Raw genomic sequence first — 22,909 nt, forward strand, 5'->3', positions numbered from 1 at the left:
CACTTCTGTCAAGCTTACCCCAAACTCCAGGACCCAAGAGAGGTGTCTATGTCTTCCAACTCTACTTTCTTTCATCCTAATTTCTCTCCAATCCACTGCAATCAAGTTTTCACTCCCAGAATTGCACTTGAAATCACCATGTTCACTAGTGGCTTCCATCTTGTCAAATGAGTCAGCAATTCTTTATTCTCATCATATTTATCTCTGAGCAGCACTTGACACAATCGTCCTTCTTGAGAAAATCCTTCATTTAATTTATAAGCACTACACACTCTTGTTTCCATCCTATCTCACTGGCCACTGCTTCTAGTCTTCTTTGTTGAATTCTCATCTTCCTCCTTCAAGAGGTGGAGTGTACTAGGGTTCAGCTGAAGCATCTAATGCTTAGATTTAAATAATTCTATTTAATAGTTCTATATGCTGAGAACGCCCAGTTTTAGATCTCTATAACCAGCAACCTACTTGACGTCTTTATTTGGATGTTTTATGGAAATCTCCATCTTAACAATCCAAAATAGAATAGAATTTCTCCTCCCAAGATTACTCTTCTCTCTGTCTTCCAGTCTCAGTGAAAGGTACCTCCACTCACCAATATCAAACTTAGGAATAATCAATTGTTTATGCTTCCCTATTTCTCTCTGTTCCTTCCCCTACATCCCGTCCATCATCAAGTCTTACTAGCTCTACGTTCTATATATATCCCAAGTCCTCCAACCACATCTCATCATCTCTACCAGAACTATTCTAGCCCCAGACACTATCATCTCTTGCCTAGACTGTTAAAGAGTCTACTAGCTGGTAGAGTCTCTGACTTGTCCTCCACCATCCATTGTTTACCCAATATTCAGAGAGCTGGTTAAAGCATAAATCAGATCACATCATTCCAAAGATAAAACCTGCCAAGGGCTTTCCATCATCCTTAGTATGAAATTAAACTATTTACTTACCATGGTTCAAGACCTTCAGGGTTCTAGTTCTCAAATCACATCTCCTTTCATGATCCCATTGGTTCTTCAGGGTCTAGCCACACTGTCTTTTTGCTGTTCTCTAACAAACAAAATCATTTTCACCTTGATTCTGTACTATTTTCTCACCAGATCTTACATGGATTTGCCCACTCATTTCATTACAGTCTATACTCAAATGCCACCTCCTCAGGGAGACCTTTCTTATCTACCTTTATATAAAATAGCTCAGAACCCATCCTCTGGGACATTACCTTGTTTTAATTCTACTATCATGATCACTATCTCAGAAAAACCCAAAATTGCTTTAATTAATTTGCTTGCTTATTGATTTATCTGTCTCTCCCACTAGAATGTAATCCCCATTAAGATCACAGAATATATTTTTTGTTTTCATTTTTGGTCTTTTTACCTATAGTCCTTAGCACTCAGAATTAAGCTTGGTACTACTGGTAGGTACTCAACAAATATTTGTTAGACAAAGATTATTGAATGAGTGGATGGAGAAATTGAATGCTACACATTTAAACTTGGTTCATTAAGTGATTGTTAAGCAGGCTACGGTTTTTCCTCTGGTCATGTATGGATGTGAGAGTTGGACTGTGAAAAAGGCTGAGCGCCAAAGAATTGATGCTTTTGAACTGTGGTGTTGGAGAAGACTCTTGAGAGTCCCTTGGACTGCAAGGAGATCCAACCAGTCCATTCTGAAGGAGATCAACCTGGGGATTTCTTTGGAAGGAATGATGCTGAAGCTGAAACTCCAGTACTTTGGCCACCTCATGAGAAGAGTTGACATTGGAGAAGACTTTGATGCTGGGAGGGATTGGGGGCAGGAGGAGAAGGGGACGACTGAGGATGAAATGGCTGGATGGCATCACCGACTCGATGGACGCGACTCTGAGTGAACTCCGGGAGTTGGTGATGGACAGGGAGGCCTGGTGTGCTGCAATTCATGGGGTCACAAAGAGTCGGACACGACTGAGCGACTGAACTGAACTGAACTGAAGCACAGTGATCTCTTGATCAGGGCCACTGACACGATGAAGATGAAGTTAGAGAGATATGCCAGCTACTCATGTGAGAATGCTGAAGCGGAAGCAAACAGAGGTCAGGATCACTTTGCCCTGAGGCTGTTCCAAGCAGCATCTGAGAGTGGAAAAGAACTTTTGCTAGATATTGCTGCAGAATGGTATGTCATGTAAGGAGGGGCCAAGGTGAGGAAAAGTCACAAGGCAGTTTAAGAATGCAAACCTATACAACCCAGAAGTGCTATTGCCCAAAGCATGGGGCAAGAGAGGAAGATCACAGGTTAATTTGCCTCATGGTCTACCTACTTTTAACAGCAATAGGTGAACTATGAATTCTCCTTATTTTCTGACTTAACTATATTTCACTGTATTTTTGGTTTTGACTTGGGGCTGGGGTAAAACTGCAGCAAGAAAAAGGGGAAGAGACTCACATGAAAGAAGACTGGCCCACGGCTGCTGGGTGACTGTGGGAGGAGCTTACTGCAAGTGCCCCTACCACCTGCATCCCTGTGCGTGGACCACAGCTGCACCACTCAAAGGAGGGAGCTGGGAGCGGACTGTGAGAACCCTCCCAGGCGCCAAACCGCGGTCATCCTGGGCGTCAGCAACCTCTGCACTTCACATCTCCTTTATATTTATTTGTCTATTTAAGAAGAAAACAGATTAAGAAATGTCACATTTTCTTAAAGCAAGAGAAGCATGGGAAAAAAACCTGGGATTTATATAAAGTAAGAACCAAGGGTCACATGATTACTATATTTTTTCATTTTAAAAGATGATTTATGGTACTGGTAGGAATCCTGTCACTCCAAATGATTTTAAATGGCTCTTTGACATGTTTTCCTTAGATACACAGTGAATTTGGCATAGATATATGTAGAGTTGATTTATTAAAAAGAAAAATCAACATTGTACAGTAAACCAGTATATTATCCTACAAATTTAGAACACACACACACACACATACATTCTTATTAACTTATACTCTATTCAGTATGCATCTCAAACCAACAACTGTGGTGAAAAATTCAGGAACATCGCCTCCTCTTATGTCTACAAGAAAAAGCTGCATTTGTGTGAATATATTTGGCAGGTGTATGAAGTAAAAAGCTTCTTTTCACCTTTCTGTGCAAATATAACTTTAACAAGAGTACTTGAACATGCTTTTCTCTACACCACTCATAAAAATTCTTGAGGTTCTTAACCTTACTGGAAAAGAAAACCTCAGATGGCTATAAAGTAAATACACAGCATATTCTCAATATTATGGCCATCTTCAAGCAATTTCTCACACTTATAATGCATTTATTTTTATATAAAGCAGATGTGTGTCTCTGGGGCAAACCATGCCTTTTATTCTTATGTTGTGAAAGTCCCTTCTAATTAAAACAGGAAATACAAATTTCCTTGTCTAGTTCTAAGGATAAATCCTACTTAGCACAAGCAGCTGTCTGCAATTTTTGATGAACCCTTTCTGGCTATTCTAAGCGTGCAAGGCTGAATTCATATTTTGTGTGCACTTTTGAGTCTCCATTCCAAAAACAAAGGGCACACCCAGCGTTTCTGCATCCTCACCAGCCAGGGCTTTGCACGCTTTGGGCACCTTCTCAAGTTAATAAGCAACACAAGCAGTGTTGCAGCTTCAGAAACATATTCAGAGATGAGAAAGCTGAATATATTCTGGTGGAGGGGTTAAATAAAACATGTAAAATGAGAAGTCATTCAAAGAAAAGGCCAGGGATTGCAAGAAGGAGAGAACATAAATGAATTTCTTTTTTTTAATTCTTCTTTTAAACGCTTTACATTATAGCTCAAATTGCAATTAAGAAGACTCTGGTCCCACCCTTGTAATTAAAAAGCACAAGTAGTTCCTCTACTGACCACAACAAAGGGCAAATAGACTCAAACCCACTTCCTCGCAGGAGCCTCTCTTGTTGCTTCTGAGCGGTTCGTATACGGCTGATGAAACAGGCTACTGGGTCCAAGGGATTCAAGCCTAAGCAAGTGTATACACCTTGGAGATTAGATATGGTATCTGGTGAGTGAGGCAATTTTTCCACTTTTGTCAAGGCTGGATTAATATTCTTACTAACTGCATTTTAGGAATGGTCAAATTAGTTAAAGTTCAGTCACCTGCCCAGGAGAGGGGGCAGGAAGGTGGAGAGACCAAAACTTGCCCTTCCTTGTCCACTTAGGGGTCTGTGGGTCCCAGTTCATATGCCCTGTGCTTCCTCCACTTTTCTGCTGAGCGCTCAATGCACATCAGAGTAGGAAGTCAGCACCCTAAATTCTGCTGGGCTGTGACAACAAAGAGCTGGTGATGAAAGTTTGCACTTACCTAATGAAATAGAAGCGTTTTGTAGCTTCATCTGTTAAGAATTATGATATGGAAATTCTTAGCTTGAAAAGGTTTTCTTTTTATCTTCAACACCTCAATTTCTACCTTTTTATAACAATGAGTTTTTTCCCTTGAGTGAAAAATGTGATGCTTGTTTTAAGAATGAAACTCTCGCCCAATCCTCTTCCCATATATACAGCTTTCATTTTATTAGGTTTAGAGTCATATTACTTAACTTAATTTTGCAAATTCAGCAAAGTGATGGCTGTGTCTTGGAATAATAACAAGCACCTCGGCAACTAAAGTGCCAATAATGACTATTAGCCCTTTAAAACTTGAGTCAGGGGCCAGAAGTTTCACTCATGCCTCTCTATAAACATGGCAAGAAAGTTAGTTAATAAACAGCAACTAACTTTTTTCAACTGCAGCAATAAATTGTCTAATTGGCGAAATGTCCACAAGCACTGCTCAAAACACCTTGTGAATTGTTTAATTAGCAAACTCTTGCAACACTCAACAAATAGATATTGGCAAATGAGGGAGACACAGATCTCTGAAGTATTAACTGTGCTGATAATCTAACCTGCAGGCTTTTCACAGGGACACATTTTTTTTTTAAGTTTCAGACATTCAAATGACAAATATTTTCCACTTAAAATGTTCTTACAAGTAAATAAAACATAAGAGATGTATAGACAACTAGGTATAATTGTGAATCAGGGTGCTAACCAGATTAGTAATATGTCTCATGTATATAGTAATGCAGGGTACATATGTATCCTCTCGATACAATGACAGCATTTTGTTCACACAAATATAACTAAATGAAAGAAAAAGAAATATTCTTCTGAAACGAAGTCTTCTTGCTGTTTCAGCAAAGTGCAGAGTAGGGTATTACTGGATATATATTTAAGGCTATCCACCCTGTCTCCTACCAGCCAAAGTACTAGGAAAATTTAACTGGCAGTGATTTATAATTGTTGAACAGTCTTGGGTCCAAACTCCATGGCATGTTTTGAACCAAGAAATGTTGAGTGGGAAGAGTCATCCTTCACGACAACCCCTTCTGCAAAGTTACCCACACTGAAGGGAGGGTGAGAAGTTTGGGTGTGGTGAACCAAGTCCTAACACATTAATTGTTGGGAAGCCCTTGGCGGAGACTTGCTGGGTATGAATGGTTTCCTTTCTTGGCTCCGATCATCCAGGACAGATCACACTGAGAACTGCTGATTAGTTGATGAAACCCAGGTCACAAATCCTATAGCAGTATGGATCATTTCAACATATTTTGTTCCAAGGGTGTAAACTATGTGCCAATATTTATGGTAGTGATATCTTAAGTAAAATGGTGTGTATAGAAAGGTCAAAACCCTATCTTTACTACAAATTCAAAATATATGTCCTCTCTGTCAAAAGATCAGTAAGTACTGCGTCTTTGCTTACGAAGGAACGCATATACATTCATCCCATAAAGACAAAAGAAATGTACACCTTTTCTTGGCATAGAAAAGTTTGAAAAGCATTAAATTAAGCTTCTCTCTCATTTCTCTTCAAAAAGTACAGCTATGATTCATTACAATTACCATAAAATCACTGATTAAGCCACACATATTCTTAGCTCTACCTGAAAAAGTTAAAATGCACATAGTCCTTATCTTCTTAAAGCTTATATATTTATCTGACACTGAAATGTACAAGTCTTTCATATATAGGTTTGCAAAGCACAAAAGTTGAAGAGCTATGCTTATTTCCCACCTAACAGTCTTTTAAATACTTGACAGGTTCTTGGAAGAGTATCTTGAAAGGAAACCAAATAGCGCCAAAGACACACTCCCCTCCCGTCCCCACAATTCAGACTTAGTTTTAACTGAGAGACAGTAAGACACACAGAAGAGAACAAGTAGCAATTTGATTTTCAATCCAGAGCAAAAAATATGACCAGGCATACACACAAAAGATTTTAAAATATTTATGAAAAGAATTAAGAGGCATTCATTTACTTGAAGCAAAAAAGCATTTTAAAACCCTTCTCTGTAAAATGTCTGAGTATGTATCTTCCTTCGGTTTTTTCTATACATAACTGTTTGTGCAAAAACTTTTATATTAACTTGTTCTCTATTTGTCTGCTTCAATAGGATAATGACAGCCACCTCAGACACTATCAGTCTTGGGGTTGGCTGCTTCAACAAGCAGTAAGGCAGACTGATGCTTCCAGCAGGTGACCTGTGATCCAAGAGTTTAGTCTCCATGAAAAAAAAGAGACCGACCCAATGCTCAAGCTCTGCAGTGAAACCCCAGAGGGGCTTTTATTCTGGAAGTTGTTACAAGTAGTTCATAACCTTTGTACTCTAGACACTCATTCAAACTACCCCACCACTCTGTAAACCAGGGGCTAAGGATGCTCCGAGGCTTGAACTTTCTACCCAAACAGGGGACTGTAAACATTTGGGGGAGGCCCAGTGCTACTGCTAAAATAAACCATAAAAAAGGACATTAGCCAAGACACTTTTATTCAGGAAGCCTCTCTCAGTTCAGGGAACCCAATTTTAACTTCAACCCTTTTACTCAAGAGCTAGGCCTCAGTGAAAACAAGCAAGCCTCTTTAGAGCAAAATTTTAGAGCACTTTTAAAGTTTTGTCAGCATCCTTCGGTGCTAATAAAAGGTATATATAAAAAGGAATCAGGACACAATAGAATAGAATATATATTTATAATCTGGATTGCAACAGTGTTTTCTGTTTTTTAAATTGTAAATGAAGTGCAAGGGGAAAAAAACACATGTAAAGAGGAGGCTGCTACTCAAAAGAAATTACTTATGACTTAGCATTTCTGCTTCATTTTCATTTGGCTGTCTTAATTTTTGATCGTTCTAGTTTTTAGTAAGAGATCTTACTTCTTTCAGGTTCAAAGATGTTTTGACTACAAATTTAATTAGATTATTTGATCCTAGAGTGCAGAAAGTATTTTCTTCTTGGGGAGAGAGGGAGAGGAGAGAAGGGAGCCTCCATGCTCTTAAAACTGGTGGAAATAAAATCACTGGGGGAAGCAGGAAGTGAAATTGGGTCCAGTTTGCCTAAACTGAAGAAAATAAGGAATACATTTATTCTAAAACTCAAATTTAATTAAAATAAAATTTCACTCTAAACAATACCTTTAAATTAAGGAGTAAAATTGTAGAAAATAATATGTGATAGTCTTTAAGTATTAATAACTTCTGGATGATCACCATGAATTTTTAATGTTATATGATTTAAACACACCTAGTTGAGAAGTGTTTGAATGTAAATCTGCCATCCCACCAAATCATCATCAATGGCTAACAACCAGGAGACAACAAAGGATCCAAAATAACTACTGAATTTAACATGCTGGGTATTTTACTGTGACAGTCTGGTGAGGTAAATATTAACATCAAGTTGATGATTATTTTTAGAATTGTTAATTAAATGTAAAGCACATAAAGCCTAAAAGAGATAAAAAGGCATCTGTTAACTAGAAATTGAAGGCGACTATGCCTTTAACACACAGGATGTGGAAAAGCTTCCACAAAACAGAAAAAAAAAATTACCCAAAGACTCGGTTCACTTAAAAAACAAAACCAAGCAACTCGTTATGTCTTAGTCATGTTAATCTCCATTTCACTGAACCAAACTTCTCCAGACTCCCTTTGGTAAGTCTTATAATAAAAATGTCTTTGAACAAATCTTATGATAGCCTATTTCTTAAAAACTGGGCAAAAGATACATAATATTCACCATTTTAACCATATTTAAGTGTAGTGGTATTAGGCACTCTAACACTGGTATGCAACCTTCACTGCTCTCCATCTCCAGAACTTTTTCAGGATCTCCAAACCCACTAAACACCAACTCTGCGTTTCTCCCCACCTCCGGTCCTTCGTAACCTGTATTCTACTTAATGTCTCTGAAAATCGAACAGTTTCAGGTAACTCATGTAACTGGAATCATACACTTGTCCTTTTGTGTCTGATTATTTCACTTAGCATAATGTTAATTTTTTTAAGAAAATGTAAATCTTAATTATCCAATTTATATACGGAAAAAAAACTTAAAGGCAATATAATTTCCCAAATACAGTATAACCATCACAGACCATCCACTCACCTCTTCAAAAATAATTTTTGCCTTCTATAAAGAAAATTCAGGTTTCAGCATCATTTTCCCCTTCAAGAGTTCAGACTCCAGAATTTTCCTGGACAAGCCATGTTGTGGTCTACTTCTAGCCCGGAAAAGAAAGTTATGCCAGCTATCCTAAGCAACCCTTTGCTGTACCACACACCTGTTCAGACAACGGGTCATTTAAACAAGCAAAATAACAGCTGAGAAAGCCAGGTCAGCTACCCTCTGATCTGAAAGACATTTACAAAACCAGTCCCCCTTCTCTGTCTTCTTTATGTGAAAATAGCAGTTGAAGTAACATGAGTCCTTCCCTTCCTGTTTGAAGAGACAGTGAAAGCCCTCCTGCTGAGAGTCCACTCTCTAAGTTTGGGGAAGAGGCCTCTTCAGTCCTCCAGCTTAGTCCCTAAGCCTGGGTCTACAGGGGAAAGAGGACCCATCCCACCGTGGTTATGTTTGCTTAAGGAGCTAGGTTCAACTCAAAGAGTTAACGATTAACAAGGGCCATATTACATGTCACATTTTCTTGTTACCATGCTTTTTACTCCAAGGTATAATCAAGGAGATATTTTTGCTTTCTGACCTTTCTTAAGTTTCTTTTCAGTTGGGCCTAAAGATTTTAAAGGCAAAAAATATATAAACTGAATGGTTAACATTGTGGTCTTTTGACAGATGAAGTCTGAACTTTCCAGAAAAAAGTTTTGTTTTTCTTTTAGAAAACCGATACAACACTATAGATATAGCAGCAAAACCATTCAAACAGATGTAAAAATTTTATGAGTGTCCTTTCCCAAATATATTTTTATACATGTTTTCTAAGTACAATTTATCATTGTATTATAAGAATGAAAAGTATACAATTCTTTCCTTAAATACACATCTTTTAAAAATGTTTTCCACTACTTGTAAATTTGGAGTAATGCTTCTCTCAGTAGCTTAGGTATGAGTAAACTGCTTTGCTTTATTTCACGTCAAGAAAAGAGAAAGGATGAATGACCAAAACCCACCTAAGAACTGACTCATATGTTGTAGAAAGTCTAACCCTATAAGAACTTTATCACACAAAATGAGCAAGTCCATACTGAGCCTTCCGTAGGGAGGGAAGTTTTGTCTTGGTAGGTGAAACGGATGAAGGGAGAAAACCTAGCAAGCCTGGAAAGAAGACAGCTCACTATTTTCAAAAAATCTCATCTGTTTTGGCAAAATATTGATAATTGCTTTTAATTTAGAAAGAACTGCAACATTTTATATAATAAAGTACCATAAATAATTCTGGTTTTAAAATTCCTATGTGTAATAATTCTCTTTTAGGCTTTCATTTTAATTTTATTAAAACTTTCCTCATGCTCTCTTAAAATCACACAATTTCAGAATTCTGTATGGAACCTTATGGGCTTCCCAGGTGGCCCAGTGGGTAAACAACCTGCCTGTCATGTGGGAGATGCAGGTTCGATCCCTGGGTGCAGAAGATCCCTGGGAGAAGGGAATGGCAATCCACTCCAGTATTCTTGCCTGGAGAATCCCAGGGACAGAGGAGCCTGGCTGGCTACAGTCCATCAAGTTGCAAAGAGTTGGAAACAGCTGAAGCAACTGAGCTCGCACACACGCATGGAACCTTATAGATGATGTAGTATAGTGTAACAATATCCAAACTTCTTTTTTTCCAGTAGTGGAGCTACCACTAATTAGCTTTTTTTCTTCTGTTAAACCTATTGAAATCTTACCATACTCTGAGCAAGTGGAATAGATAAAGGCAGAAATCTGACTGGGGACGCAACCTGAGGGTCCAAGGCCCGTGTCAGAGAATCACTTTGTGTCAGTCCAATCCCCTCATTTTACAGAAGCGGAAACAGAGGCCCAATAAGATTAGGTGACTTCTGCAAATTCACATCACACCAGCCTCGGAGCTGAGACTAGTACCTGCACTCCTTATTCACTACCTTCCTCTCCACCAAATCTTAACGGTTTGGAATTGCAAATAATTTATTATTTTGCACTTGGGGAACTAAAGAAGTAGCATAAACTTTAGTGGGGGTAGGGGTGGGGTTGTAGGGAAGTATGTGTTTGAAATTCCTGATCACTTCAATTTCTGTTATCAAGGCCCAACAGACAAGAAACAGAATCAGGAAAAGAAGGGACCTAACTGAATTGAAGTTAGGCATCATCATCCTCATCATCCTTTCCTATATTCATTCGCTCAGCAGACCGTTACCACAGACATTGCACCAGGCATTGAGAAAGATGCTCAAATAAATCAGGACCTTGTTGCCAGGCACGTTTCCTGTTTGGCATGGTGCTGCGCATGTGTGTGTGCACACTTGCATACAGTCCTAGGCGGGATGTGATAGATGCCGTGAAAGTGATGCAGGAAACGCAGAGAGGAAAGAGCAATCAAGCGTGGGTGTCCAGGGGAAGGTGTCATCTGAGCTGAGCCTGAAAAACTATCGTGCGGAATGGTAGCACGAGGGTGAACTCCCAGCAGCCGCAGCTGGAGTGCAGAGGTGGAAAGGAAGGGAAGAACACAGGCCTTCCCCACATCTACTCTGACTGAAACGAAGGCCTCTTACAGAATTGTGGGAAGTATGTCTGGAAAGTTACTTTGGCCAAAACTTAAAGGGGTGGGGAGTAGGGAGAAAAGAGGTAGCCAGGAGACCAAGTGCAGGCCAGGGCTTCAGACTCGGCGGGGTGGGGGATAAAGGAGCTGCTTATTTACTAACAGATGCATGGAAGATCAATCCATCTAGAAATGAGATGTGTAAAATTTGGTCAGTCACCTAACGGTTGTTGGTAAAAGGAGGTTATAGATTTCAACAGCTGTTGCCGGGCTCTTCTCTGTAGAAAGAGTAGAGGTAGCATAATGGGCTTGGAGGCTGCAACCTGTTTGCTTTCTACCATCAGTGTCTTTACAACTCACCCCTGCCCCCACTTCCCCTTCCTTGTACTCTGCTGCCTGCCTCCAAAAGTGCTACTATAGAGTTGGAGAAAGCTTTTCCCTCCCGTTTTTTGGAGGGGGAAACACCACAAAACTATAATATACTAAGGAATGGAAAAGGTTAACTCTGAAGCAAGACAAAAGTAATACCAAGGTAAGAGAGAAAAGCTTTCCCTTGCCTTTCTGGCCTTCAGTATCCCATAAAACGCATTTCCCTTCTGATAAGACTCTGTGCTGACCAGGCAGTCACACTTTACTGCAGGTTCACTAACTAACTAAGCTGTCTTTTTCAAGGATATCAGTGCAACCAGAAGAGCCATAAAATTGTGAAATTTCAAGAAGAGGGGGCTAAGTTAGACATAGGCTTGGCCTAGCCTGATCAGTATGGCTGTGGACAGACAGCTAAGCTGCTGACATCCGGATAACACAGTGTGGTCAGTTCTGAGTGCCCCAGTCCTGCCCAGGTCCACTCACACATTGCTTCTTCCAGAGATGTTTTTGAGAGATGCCGAGCCCGTGCCATCAGAAGTCTGGAAGAGGGAGAGGCATTTTCCAAAGTCTAGTTATTCAGACCAAACAAAATATAAACAAAGGCATAACACCCATTTACTATTTGCCACTACATTTTAGGATTTCTGGTATAAGCTGTTTAAGAAGCGCCAAATCCCAAGTTTTACAGCTAAAAAAAACAAAGACTCTTCCTCTACTTTGAGTTTGTTTATTAAAATGTCCTGGACTTTTAGATCTGTGCAGTTCTCCCAGCCAGCTCCTAGTTTTAGCTCCAAGGAAGCCAAGGATCAGAGAGGGATGGGATTTGCTCACACTTGGCTAATGAACAGCGGAAACTGACAACTATACAGGTTCTCAACTCCTGGCCCTTACTCTCTCCATTACTATAGTTTTCTTAGTAGTCTTTACAATTTTAGTGAAAGTCCATGTAATTCTTATTCCTTTGGTGCAACTATTATGAGAGGTTCTAGTGAAACATAACTCTGAAGATAAGGATGGAAGAAGTGGCCACCCTAAGACATATTTTCCCCTTGGGAAGTCCCAATGAATGTGTGATAATAAAGATTTACCTCTTTATATCCTACTCTTGTGTGATGAGCTACGCCACACACAATGACTAGAAGAAATGCACTATCCAAAGACCTATTTATTTGGTGGAAACAAAAGACTATTTTAAAAATGTATCATGCTAATAAAACCCCAAGTAACTACTTCTCTCACCATCCTCAAAACTAAAGAAACTGCATAAGTTGCAACTAAAAATGAAGTGTATACTACATGTAGTACTTATGATTAAGGAAACGAATAAAAACTCCAAATTCTTCCCTCACCTCCACTAGTTATTCTTCTTTCACTTCCTAGTATTTCTGACACAGGTATTAGCAGAGAAATGAAAATAGGTGCAATGTGTATAAAGAATTATGAAGACCCAAGACATCTGGTCCTCTGTACTTACTAGTTAAAGAAACCAGGAAAGATCATATAGGTCACTTCCTATATGGTCATGAATCTTTCAATGTGTCTTGCTTTTCAAATTCCTTAATCAATAAAAAATTGAAAAATACCTATGATGATCTTACTTGAAGCTTCAAAAAAACTGTTATTAGGAAGAATGCCATTTTCCCTCCGTAAGAAAGAATATATTCTCAGGAAACAATTAGAAGCTCAGAATTTCCTAACCCTCTATTTACTTGTCCTTCATTCTTCTTTAATTTAATTTGGCTACAACCAGCCTCTCTCCTGTTGCTGATGAAATACTCACTTTTCCACTCAATCGGCCTGGAATACTCCTGCGGACTCGGAAGGAGCTGCTTAGAGCAAAGCAGTGCAGAGCGGCTCTCCCCCTAGAATGTGGCTCTCTTTGCAAAAGAGGCCTGAGTCAACAGCCCTATCGGGATGATCACATGACATGGCCTTTGTCTCCTTCCTGCTGGTGTGTCAGTGGTCATGGCCAAAGACTGCAACAGGGGATTGCCAGGAGATGAAAAATGCTTCACATGTTTGTATTCTAGCTGTCAAAGAGAGAAGACAAACAGCCTTTTCCACTGCCTTCCATCACAGCCCAGAAAGGATCTGCTTCTCCCACCTGAAAGGCTCAGGACGTGCCAGGAACTAGAGACGCAGGAAACTAGATCTGCGGCCAGGAGCCCACTGTCCTTATTCCATGGAAATGAAAGACAAGTTGCTTTGATCACCTTGGAGACCAACCACCTCCTTCTATTGAAAACTAACCCCACCTTGGCGGTGCCGGCTTCCCCTCCCCACCCCACCGGGACCTCCACTCCCTCAGCTCTGGCTTGAGAATCAGGCTAATCAGTTTGATCTGACAGATTTTAATTACATTAATTAGGGCTTTTCTGAATAGGCCTGATTACCATCCTATCAAGGGTTTGTGTATGTGAGTGTGTTTGTGTGTTTTCTTTCCTAAAGCAGCTCTGTTAGGATCAGGACTAATACTTTCTTTTCCTGTAACAATGGTGCGGTTTTTTGTCTTGCTCAAGGGAAAAAATCAGACATTTGGTGGCAATGGGTGTGAGAATGTATTTTATAATAAAATCAGCCATGAAGATCTGGAGTGGAGAGAAGGGATTGTTAATTAGAACATTTGTCTAGAATGCAAACATTGCTTTTGCTTAACCTTCCACTTAGTAAATACTATATTTAGTTTGAGTTTTTAAAATCCAAGGTCTTCTAAATTTTGCCCCATACCCTCATCAGACTGAAGCACATAGAAATAGATTTGGATCTCTGTGTGATTTTATCCATCACATTTCAGAGAGAATCAATGAAAACCACACAGAAGCCAAAAGAGATTTATCCTCTGTCCCTCCATTGTTTCTTACAATAATATCTTCAGTGTCAACCAGATTTTAATGAAAATATTTCTAAACTACTTTCAACCACTAATAAAAGAGAACAACAGTACTGATTTCTCGGAACACTATACAAAGTTTAGCCTAGCATGTATGTTTAGCTTTCCTGATCATCTATACTTTAATTACTGCTTTAATATATGCTATTTTGAATTATTGTTGTTTAGTTGCTAAATTGTGTCTGACTCTTTTGCAACCCTCCAGACTATAGCCCACCAGGCTTCTCTATCCATGGGACTTCCCAGGCAAGAATACTGGAGTGGGTTGCATTTTCTTCTCCAGAGGATCTTCCCAACCCAGGGACTGAACCTGTATCTCCTACATTGGCAAGTAGCTTCTTTACCACTGAGCCACCAGAATAAATCATAGTAAATGAGGGCATAGTTTCAGACACCAGGAAGAAAGGCTACCAAACTCAGGAAAGTTTATTTGCTTTTAAAAAAAGTCTAATATGAAACTTTTTTTTTAAATCACGTGTCTTAAGGAAAGCAGTAAAAGAGTGGACTTGAGACCCTTAATCCAAGTTTTGAATCCTGTTGACACGACTCTCTCCCTGCTGCCACTTGTGCAACAGCTACTGCTCTGAGGATTAAAGCTGCTATTCTACTATTCACACCCACCTGAGCTATGTTAACTAGGATGTTGTTTTATTGGGATAGTTCCTGAATCAGTTAGAACATTAATAAGACAGCTGAGAAACTGCATTTTCTAGCCATAGTGATTGATATACCAGAAAGATAAAAGTTTTTTTAATTATCTGAAAAATATCCGAATGCCATATTTTTCATTTACAGTGTATTCAATTATCTTATCTTTAAGGGTTAACTGGATTTAACATTTCTAGCCATTTGGTTTCCTAGTCTCTTTGAAGTGAAAGTGAAATTTCTAAAGGTGTCTATATATTCACCTCCTTTTTTTCCCCTCTCATTTTGAGGGGGAAAAATCCTCAGTAGAAATGATGTTCGTGGTCTTTTTTGTTATCTTCTGATTCTCACTGGGAATCAGAGTGATCTTTTCTCCTTTCCTTGGTCTTATCTAGGTGGATAGGATGTCCTTTGAGAAGGAACCTGATTAACTCACTTTGATGACTACCAAGCTTATTCTGGGCTCTACAATCACAAGAATGAGAATGGTCCATTCACCTACTTGGCAAGTAGCAGGAATCCAAACCTTTAACTTAAGGTTTTTGATCCACTTTGGATTAGACAATTAAGATTTTCTAGGAAGCATCAGTAAAAGATTGAGGGAACTGAAGGGTAGAAATAGGCTATGTGATTTAACGCTGGATACTCTCCCTCCACACCCAAATGTTTGCCCTGGAGAGAATATATATTTTATGCTTTTCAATGATGGTAGCCTTCTGGCTTCCCCTGGGAAAAAAATACTAAGTGATTTATTAAACAAACAGACGACAACAACAAAAACAAAAGAAGCAAACCCACACACAGTTACATTACTGTGCCAAGTTTTACCTCGTATTCAATTTAATTACTCAGTTACAACTTTCAAATCTCCTAACAGTTCAAAGGAAGAGAGATGAAGTTAAGAATTCGGACATAATTTGGGGTGTGTGCAGGGGTAGAGAAAGAGTTTTCTTTTTAAGTAACAACAAAAAGAACAAAATGAGAGAAAGTGGCTGATGGGAGAAAAAAGTGTAAAGCTTTTCTCTAAAAAGTGAGAACTTAAAATGGTAATTTTAAAAATAACAGATATACATTGACAAAAAAGTGTGTGGGGAGGTGGGGAGAGAGAAAAAGTAGGGGTAGGGAGTAGGACATAAATTTAACACAGAAAAGAACGGCAAGTGAGAAAAAGCCTTTCCTTAGGTTTTAAAATAGTCACTCCAGTGTACAGTAACAGGATCTCAACCCATTTTGTTAAACTAAGTTCACTGACAGTCACTTACTAATCTCAACGCTACTTACTATTATTTCAATTAAAAAAACTAAAGTCTGAATGTAAGCTCTCCAAACATATTTTCGTCATTATTAGGTCTGTGTGTTACTAGAGCATGACAGCCCTTTTTCACTCAGCCTGTCAGGCAGCCATCCACGATTTACTGAGTCCCCACTAGGTAGCAGGCACTGTGCTAAGCACCAGGTGTCCAGTATTCAGCCAAATGGACGTGGTCCTTACCCTTCATGAAGCTAATTATTAAGGGAGAGACTGACATGAAACAAGTAAATGGAAAAATATAATGACCACATGTGAGAAGTGATAGAAAAGGAAAAAAAGAGAGGGTGCTGTGTGAAAGAGGAGAGGAATGGCGGGGAACGGGATGTTCAAGGAAGAACATTCTATGAGGGAACTCTTAAAGCTGAAGCTTTCAAAAAAAATTTGGCCGTGGACCTTATTTCCCAGACAAGTAATCGAACCCACGTCCCCTGCATTGGAAGGCAGAGTCTTAACCACTGGACCACCAGGGAAGCCTAGCTTAAAGGTGTCAGCCTTGTAGATTGGAGAGAGAGGAAGAGGACAGGGGCAGAGACCAGGTGGGATGGAAAGAAGAGAAGCATCTCAGTACTCCCAAGCCAGGAAGTCCTCAGTGAGTTCTGGGGGTGGAAGGACCACAGCTGTGGCTGTGTAAGTGACGTGAGTTGAGGCTGCAGAAGCAATAGATCTTTGCAGCTCCTGGTGAGAAAAGGATTTTCTTCTGAGGATAATTCTAAAATAGGAGCAAAAGTTGAGCATTTATCTTAAGAACTTTTGTGGCACATTCAGCTGTGGAAATATACTACAATAAGAGAACAGTTAAATACATTAGGGATATCTCATGATAGAATATTATCGAACCATGTACAAATGCTTCAAAATGATATTTAATGATACCAAAAAGTGTTCAAGATATTTAAAATCAGTATATACATAAACATAAAAGAGCAATTTTGTAAAAGGGAAATGCATCTGTAGTTGTAGTAACAGAAATAGAAGGAACTACACTAAAATGTTAAAAATGATTAAAGCTAAATGGAGGAATTACATTGATAGATGGTCAAATTTTGTTTACCTTTGTTTTCCTATTATCATACAGTAAAGTGAATTCTATGAATCTTTACACATGTATAGATTCCTATAACAATCAATTACAGGGTGATCCCATCATGCCAAAAAACTCCCTTGTGTTATTCCTTTATGGCTTAATTGTGACACTTTTTTGTAGCTTCCAAACTCTCTACAATTAGTATGCATTACTTTAACTTTCGGGGGCTTCCGTTGTGGCTCAGCTGGTAAAGAATCTGGCAATGCAGGAGACCTCGGTTTGATCCCTGGGTTGGGAAGTTCCCCTAAAGAAGGGAATGGCTACCCACTCCAGTATTCTGGCCTGGAGAATTCCATGGACTGGATAGTCCATGGGGTCGCAAAGAGTCAGACATGATGACTAAGTGACCTTCACTTTCACTTTAATTTTCAGGGGGAAAAGCCACATAATTTGAAGTAGTAGAAATAAAAGAACACAGTAAACAGTAATTCCCTAACCAATTACTTTTTTTCTTAACCATTATTTAAGATTAATAGGCTTAATGTGGGCTTCCTTGGTGGCTCAGATGGTAAAGAATCTGCCTGCAGTGCGGGAGACCCAGGTTCATATTCCTGGGTCAGGAAGATCCCCTGGAGAAGGCAATGGCTACCCACTCCCGTATTCTTGCTTGGAGAGTCCCATGAATAGAGGAGTTTGGTGGGCTATAGTCTACGGAGTTGCAAAGAGTTGGACACGACTGAGCGACTAACACACTTTCTTTCATGCTTCATATATTTTTTAAATTTCAGAACCTTCCTCAGCTAACTCATTCTGCTCCTGGCCAGAAATACTAAGTTTTTAGCAATGTGAAAATAGATCATCACTGGGAACAGGGCCAGGGGGAGGCTTTTTGTCCTACAGAAGACTCTCTCAAATGAACATCAGTGAAAAGTAGCTGAGACATACAGTAACATTAATAGGGAAGCCAGCTCAAAGACCTGTGAGCAGAAGAGATGGAATTCAATACAGGAAACATTTCTGTTCTTTTTCTTGTTTAACTAAGAATCTATTCCAGTGATATGAGCACATGTGCAAGTAATCCTAGGTCTTGCACAATATTATAAGAATTAGTCACAGAACTTTATAACTATCATGGTCTATTCTGATTGAATTATCCAGCATTGAAAGTATATACTTTATTTTGAATTCGTTAAGCAGAAAAATATATTTCTATGAGGCCAAGTCTAGGTAGATAGTTTTCTTCTGGATGGGATTTCAGGAAGATGATGGCTTGCAGTGCTCAACCCAAATCCAAATAGGGAGCAACTGCTAAGGCTGGGCAGGACTGGATGGGGGAAGGGCAGCTTTCAACTAATCTATATGGAAGTTTAAAGCAGAGACAACACTTTGCCAAAAAAGGTCCGTCTAGTCAAGACTAGTTTTTCCAGTAGTCACATATGGATGTGAGAGTTGGACTATAAAGAAAGCTGAGCGCCAAAGAATTGATGCTTTTGAACTGTGGTGTTGGAGACTCTTGAGAGTCCCTTGGACCGCAAGGAGATCCAACCAGTCCATCCTAAAGAAAATCAGTCCTGAATATTCATTGGAAGGACTGATGTTGAAGCTGAAACTCCAATACTTTGGCCACATGATGCAAGGAACTGACTCATTTGAAGACACTGATGCTGGGAAAGATTGAAAGTGGAAGGAGAAGGAGACGACAGGATGAGATGGTTGGATGGCCATCACCGACTCAATGGACATGGGTTTGAGTGAACTCTGGGAGTTGGTGATGGACAGGGAGGCCTGGTGTGCTGCAGTCCATGGGGTTGCAAAGAGTTGGACATCACTGAGCGACTGAACTGAACTGAAATGATGTGGAGGTTAAGACTTGGATGGAAAGACAGGGTGAAATCTGGATGGTATCCCCACTCGATGCCAAACATACACAACTATGAGTCCTTAGCCTCCAGAGGATCCTTAGAAAGCCCATCCTACCCCCATCGCTGCCCCGCCCACCTCCCCAAGAAGGACACAGCCTGAAGGTTCACGTTGACCCCTTCTTCCAAACAGAGGTGAACAGGTGAACTGAATTATTTTTGCCCTTAAGCTAAGCAAGTGTTCAGCTTTGCTGTGCAAGAGATATGGGGGGTAAATGCTTTCATTCTTTCCAGTTTGAGAGGAGGAAAATGAGGCAGACAGTGGTTGAGTAACTTGCCTAAGATCAAAAAGTTGCTAAGTGGTGTTAACAGGATTCTAATCCAAGCAGTTCAATTTCAGCATCTATGTTACTATTACCTCTCCTAGAAGAATGTGTGGTTTACAGCGGGAAAAAACAAGAAATTAATGAATGCCTTTTAACAGAGAATGAGGAATATATTGAGTAGTCATACCAACAAATGCCAGGCATAAATTAAATAGAAGTTGGATCTGTAATAGTTTTAGAAGGAGTTCCCTCACGCATTTATTGAGAAGAGCAAGATACACAATATAACCTGATTTTTCAAAAACAATGACAGAAAACGTTGTGTAACTTTATGTTCCTCTATAATTATATGATTATGGAAGAAGGCAATAAAGGACACACACCATGATGTTTACATTAAAAGTGGAGTTTTTATTCTTAATTCATAAAATGCACGTTAATAGTAATTCTTCTAAGTAAGAAAAATAAGAAATAGGTAAACTTCTGACCCACTATAGACAGGTATGTATTCTGACCACACCTGAGCCTACAAGATACAGGTTAGAACTGGAAAGTCTGCTTTATACAGAGAAGCTGCTGGCTGCTACTGATGGGATTCCTAATCACCGAGAAAGTAGAACAGAAACTAGCAGTATATCTCTTAAGCAGACTATCTGCAAGCCCCTTCAATCCTTTTATTAGAGGCTAAACACACTGGTTTGAATGTGGACAGAGGTGGTGTGCTTGTATTATGTGTGCAAGCACGTAGGCACATGTGTATTTATTCTAACAATACCATGCTCTCCATTACTCCAGTCTAGTTGTAAGGAGGGAAAAAAATGAATCAATTCAGCAGGTCAGTTTGAGCCACCTCTGGAAATCAGTTGGATGCTATGATTTCTTCATTAATGTCAAGAAAAGGAGAACAATAGGTCCAGCCATTAAGCCCCTCTCAGATCAAGATAAGAAAGAGTTAAATAGATGATAATCCTTGCATTTAGCTGACTTTCAAACATTTCGTTGCTTAATCATTTCTTCCTTGCTATGTACTGTACAAACACAAAGGGAATGTTTGGAAAGCCTTGGTCTTAGGGATGAGGAAAGGAAGAGAGTTTCTAGAGAGGTGTGGGGAGGGGAGCAGGAGGGATGGACATACAGAATTCACAGAGGTGGACAAGCCAGAGAGATTTCACGGGTGAACCTTTACTAGGAAATGAAACCATTTCTTAATTGACATTTGGGAAATAGGCTAAATACAATCTCACTAAGCCTCGATGGACTAGCTAGCTGATTAAGGCAGGGATGTCAGCAAGAAATACTTAATTCTAATATTATATGACAATACATTTGTGACTAATCCATTTAGTACTATTATTTTACAAACTAGATTTTAACTTTTTCAGTAAAATTTTAATGTTTCACTGAACACATCAGGGTAATATTATATACTTGAATTTAAGGAGAGATAAAAGGGAGCAAATTCCAGGTGGCTTATATTTCAATCCTTACAAAATAAAAACTAAGTAAAAAGAAAAAGAAAAAAAAGCTGTGGTTGTTTCCTGAAATGAGTGAGCTTAGAATGTAGACTTGTCTGATAAGTTGGCGTGATGTTTCATAAACATTTATGAAAAACCAAAATAGTAGCTATAGAGGATAATTCCTCTCTCTGTAATTAATGTGCTACAGTGTTATACAACTGTAACAGGAACTGATTCATTTGTTTCTTAAGAAAACCCTAAGAAGACTTCTCTAAATACACAGACCAAATGTAATTTTCTATTCTTGATATACTAAAAATTGACATCACAGAAGTTCTCCTCACCTGTCTCTTTTGTAAGAAATGTCCTTATCCTTTGAAAAAAATCTCTTAGTCTCCCCTCATCCCAACAATACAAGCTGAAAAGATAGAGATGACCACAAGAAATCAAAAGGAATCTTATACCATAGCTACTTCTGCATTTTCTAAATTCACAGGCTTCTTAAAAGAATGTGAGAAATAAAGAAGATACCTTAGTTATTTTACAAATATTTTTAAAAAGCATACTTTTATGTCATCTCATTTGCTCTCCTCTAGCAATGGGTCATGAGGATTGACAAATTTTATGCAAATTTGAATTAGATTTCTGAAAATGCATGCAGAAGAATACAACATATGTGTTCAAAATGGCATCTGGAGGAGATTCTGGGAAGATGGTAGAGTAAGAAGTATCAGCAATTCATCTCCCTGACTAAATAACAATCCCACTGGAAAAATCTGTCTGATGCAATTATTTTGGAAGTCAAGTAGACCAACACCCACCATGGGAGTCCCAGAAGGAAAAGAGGAAAAGAGGAAGAAAGAATATTTGAAGAAATAATGGCGAAAGTTTTCCTAAATTTAATGAAAGACATGAGTAAAAACAACCAAGAAGCTCAACGAACTTCAAGTAAGATGAACTTAAAGAGATCTGCACTGAGACACGTTATTATCAAACTTTCAAAAGACAAAGAGAATAAAGACAAATTAGACCATGAAAACTAAAATCTGTGTATCAAAGGATACTATTAAGAGTGAAAAGTAACAAATGAAATGGAAGAAAATATTTGCAAATTATATATAAAGAGATCAATATTCAGAATATATATAAAGAACTCCTAAAACTCAACAACAATAAAAACAATTCTAATTCAAAAGCAGGCAAAGGGGCTTCCCTCACGGCTCAGTGGTGAAAAATCTGCCTGCCAGTGCAGGAAACATAGGTTGGACCCCTGATCTGGGAAGATCCCACACGTCACAGAGCAACTAAGCCAGTGTGCCAAAACTACGAAGCCTATGCTCCAGAGGCCGGGGACTGCAACTACTGACCCCATGTGCTGCAACGACTGAAGCCCGTGCTCCACAGTGAGAAGCCACTGCAATGAGACGCCCGAGCACTGCGACTGGAGAGTAGCCCTCACTTGCCACAGCCAGAGAAAAGGCCTTGCAGCAATGAAGACCCAGAACAGCCATAAATAAATAAATATTAAAAAAAGAAGCCAGCATGATACATGAGAAAAGTTTTAAAAGTAGGTGAAGGATTTGAATAGACATTGCTCCAAAGAAGACATATGAATGGTCAATAAACACACGCAAAGATGCTCAGCATCACTAATCAACAAGGAAATGCAAATCAGAACCATGATGACAGAGTATGCTATTATCAAAAACCCAGAAAATAACACATGTTGGAGCACTTATGGATAAAATGAATCTTCGTGCACTGTCGGTTAGACTGCAAACTGTTGCAGCCACTGTGGACAACAGTAGGCGATTCCTCAAAGAATTAAACATAAAATTACTTTATAGTTCAGAAAATCCACTTCTGGGTATATGCCTAAAAGAACTGAAAGTGGAATATAAAAAAGATATTGTACACTCCTGTTCACAGCAGCATTATCTATGATAGATAAAACTTGGAAACAACTCAATTGTACATTGACTGATGAATGGATAAGCCAGATATTG

This window comes from Capricornis sumatraensis, chromosome 13 (assembly GCF_032405125.1).
Source record: "Capricornis sumatraensis isolate serow.1 chromosome 13, serow.2, whole genome shotgun sequence".
Taxonomy (NCBI): domain Eukaryota; kingdom Metazoa; phylum Chordata; class Mammalia; order Artiodactyla; family Bovidae; genus Capricornis; species Capricornis sumatraensis.